The sequence below is a fragment of the Garra rufa genome, chromosome 22 (assembly GCF_049309525.1).
Source record: "Garra rufa chromosome 22, GarRuf1.0, whole genome shotgun sequence".
In the NCBI taxonomy this organism is placed as follows: domain Eukaryota; kingdom Metazoa; phylum Chordata; class Actinopteri; order Cypriniformes; family Cyprinidae; genus Garra; species Garra rufa.
This window is the reverse complement of record NC_133382.1, coordinates 2,242,652-2,246,711: the sequence shown is the minus strand read 5'-3', so window position 1 is coordinate 2,246,711 and position 4,060 is coordinate 2,242,652.

The window sequence follows — 4,060 nt, the reverse complement described above, 5'->3', positions numbered from 1 at the left end:
ATATATATAATTATATATATATATATATATATATATATATATATATATATATATATATAAACACAATAGTTTTGTTTGTTATTTGTGCCTTGCTTTACGGTACAAATATCAAAGCATTTAAATCAAGGTATATTTGAGAAGATAATTAATTATTATATACAATTATTATTTTATTTGTTTATTTATTTAAACAAGCAAACTATCTGCCAATAGGGTAAGCATTTATTTATTTATTTAAAGTTTATTTTATTTAAAGCTTTGTTTTTTTTTTTTGTTTTTTTTTTAAGCATATACTCTTTTTTCCCCCTCAGAAAACAAGACTTTTTTTTATTTTCATTTTTGCATCTCGAGTAAAGGTATTAAGAATTTTACACATTCATTTTAAACAAGAATGTTCTCTCTTTCTTTATTTCGCAGTGTGCTATATGGGGTATATATATATATATATATATATTATATATATATATATATATATATATATATATATATTTTTTTTTTTTTTTTTTTTAAGCACATAATAGTTTTGTTTGTTATGGTTAATAACTGAATGAACCAGAAATATATTCAAGACCAGAAGTGTTCATCAAGAGGTGTATTAAATAAAAACCTACATGTTTAAAATGCTGAGTCGGTCATTTTCAGCATAGTGGAGGAAATGAAAAAATAAATGAAATGAAATTTTAATAAAAAAAATAAATTTCCAACTGTACACTATTTATCTCCCTCTTCGCCCTGCGGTCTAACATCATTTTTTGCAGATGATGTGCCAGATTGTGTGCCACACACGTTTATCAATGGTCTCATTCATCAGGTGTGATGGCTCCTCAAAGCAAGGTTTTGCTGAAGTTGGCTTTCACTCTCTATATACCTGAAGTACGTATGAGCCTCAGCGTTACGCTTATATCGCAAACACAAACTCACACACTTAAACTGGGCAAAGGGCCAGTCGCCCTCAGCGCTTGCCCTTCGCCATCCTTCGCCGACCCTTTGGCTGCCGATTAAAGCTGTGAAATCTTTCCTGTGACAGTTTAGATTTCAAAAGAATTCTTCCATCCAGGTCTAACACCAGCTCAACCAGCATCGGACCACCGGACCTTCTCCGCCAAGCCTATTTGTTTGCTGAGGGCAGGGGGAGGTTTATTTAGGAGGGTGGTGCTGCTGCGTTTAAATTGCTCGTGGAATAAATAGGACCGTGCCTGAAATAGCAAAATATTCATTTAAAAAAGAACACTGGCTTATTTTTAATTCTATAAAATAAGTGTTGCACCTTCATGCCATCGATAAAATGATACATAAGCACCGGGAGGACTTGATAAAAAGATGCCGATGTCCATTTGATAGTTTGCGGCAACGCTTCAAGGTGGCCCGTGCTGATGTCAGAGTGGTCAGCGGGTTTGTTGACCTTAGTTTGTGTGGCTTCAACAGGAGGAAAATTATTGCTGTTTTGCATAGGAAATCGAGGTAATCGCCTCATGGTCAGGAGCCGAACTGACCAAGCTTCTTACCCCACGGCATTTTTACAGGCTTTAGCTCTGATATAAATACGACTTCTTAAATCTGCAGTTATGCAAGTGTAAATCTCGCTAGCGCCGCGTCTCCAGGCTCACCGCTGTGAACCATGTGACCCTGCAGGTACCGAGGTGGCGCACAAAGCAGACGTTCTTCCACGGAGCCTCGTGGTTCTTGTTAGAGGAGCTGGAAGGGAGTGGATGAGGAGATTGTCCATCTTCACCTTACGTCCAGCCAGGGACAGTCACAGCTCATTTACCCCAGACATTAATGAGCAATGAGACCCCACTGGAGGGAGAACGAGTATGATAAAGACCAAAAATTCTCCCTTCAGTCAAGTCATATTTATTTATATAGCGCTTTATACAATACAGATAGTTTCCGAGCTGATTTGCATTAATAAAACATGAAAATAACTGAATGTAACATATTATGCAGCTCGATTTAGTTCAGTGTTGATTTACTTTCAATTCACTTCAACTACAGTGTCAATTTTGCAGTTCATCAATTATGGAAAAAATCAATTTGAGCTGTAAAGCAGCTTTACAAAAGAAAATAGAAATTTTGAAGAATGAAGAATGTCAATTTTGCAAAGGTTATCAGTTATGTAACAAGTTCAGTTTCTGCTGTAAAGTAGCTCTACAGAAGACAAACGTGTTATGATTCAACTCAATGCTGATCAATTCAGTAACTGTCAATGTTGCAAAGTTAAATTATGCAGCAAACTCAATTTAGCTGTAAAGCAGACACAAGTGTTATGATTAAGCTCAATTCAGTACAGTGTTGATTTAATTCACTTCAACAACAGTGTCAATTTTGTAAAGTTCATCAACTATGAAACTAATTAAATTTAAGCTATAAAGCAGCTCTAGTAACATTATACAGCTCAATTTAGTTCAATTCATTTCAGTTCAAAGAGTGTCAATTTTGCTATGTTTATCAATTATAAAATTACATTTTATTTGTAAAGCAGCTTTACATAAGTCAACAATGTCATTATTTGACTCGAAGTCAATTTTGCAATTAATCAATTACGAAAAATTGTTCTTATATTATGAAACAAATTAAATTTGATCTGTAAAGCATATATATACAGTGAGGTCAATAAGTATTTGATCACCCTGTGAATTGTAAGTTCTCTTACTTATAAATGGAGGGGTCTACAATTTTCAGCATAGGTGCATTTCCACTGTGAGAGACAGAATATAAAAATAAAAATCCGGAAATCACATTGTATAATTTTTTAAAAATTTATTTTTTTGAATTACTGTGTCAAGTAAGTATTTGATCGCTTGCTTATCAGCCAGATTTCTGACCCTCAAAGACCTGTTATTTTGCTTTTAAATAGTCCAGCTACACTCTGCTCATGATTCTAAATTAGTAGCACCTGTTTGAGGTCGTTAGCTGTCATAAAGACACCTGTGCACCCCACAATCAGCCAAAGTCTAAGTAGCAACATGGGCAAAACCACAGAGCTGACAAAAGACACAAGAGACAAAATTGTAGACCTTCACAAAGCTGGAAAGGGCTACGGGGCAATTGCCAAGCAGCTTGGTGAAAAAAGAACAACTGTTGGAGCAATTGTCAGAAAATGAAAGAGGCTAATGATGACTGTCAGTGTCCCTCGAACTGGGGCCCCACGGAAGATCTCTCCTCGTGGGGTATCAATGATGCTAAGAATGGTGAAGAATCAGCCCAGAACTACACTCCAAGGCTACTATCAGTAATACACTAAGACGTCATGGTTTAAAATCTTGCATTGCATGGAAGGTTCCCCTGCTTAAGTCAGTCCATGTCCAGGCCCGTCTGAAGTTTGCCAGGGACTGGATGATCCAGAGGAGTCATGGGAGAAAGTCCTGTGGTCAGATGAGACCAAAGTAGAACTTTTTGGTCTTAACTCCATTCGCCGTGTTTGGAGGAAGAAGAATGATGAGTATCATCCCAATAATACCATACCTACAGTGAAGCATGGGGCTGGAAGCATCATGCTCTGGGGGTGTTTTTCTGCACAGAGGACAGGACGACTGCACTGTATTAAGGAGAGGACGAACGGGGTCATGTATTGTGACATATTGGGCAAAAACCTCCTTCCCTCAGTCAGAGCATTAAAGATGGGTCGTGGCTGGGTCTTCCAACATGACAATGACTCAAAGCACACAGCCAGGAAAACCAAGGAGTGGCTCCGTAAGAAGCATATCAAGGTTCTGTAGTGGCCTAGCCAGTCTCCAGACCTAAATCCAATAGAAAATCTTTGGAGGGAGCTGAAACTCCGTGTTGCTCAGCGACAGCCCCGAAACCTGACAGATCTAGAGAAGATCTGTATGGAGGAGTGGGCCAAAATCCCTCCTGCAGTGTGTGCAAACCTGCTGAAGAACTACAGGAACCGTTTGACCTCTGTAATTGTTAACAAAGGCTTCTGTACCAAATATTAACATTTTTTGACTCAAGTGATCAAATACTTACTTGACACAGTATTTCATAAATAAATTGTTAAAAAATTATACAATGTGATTTCCGGATTTTTATTTTTAGATTCTGTCTCTCACAGTGG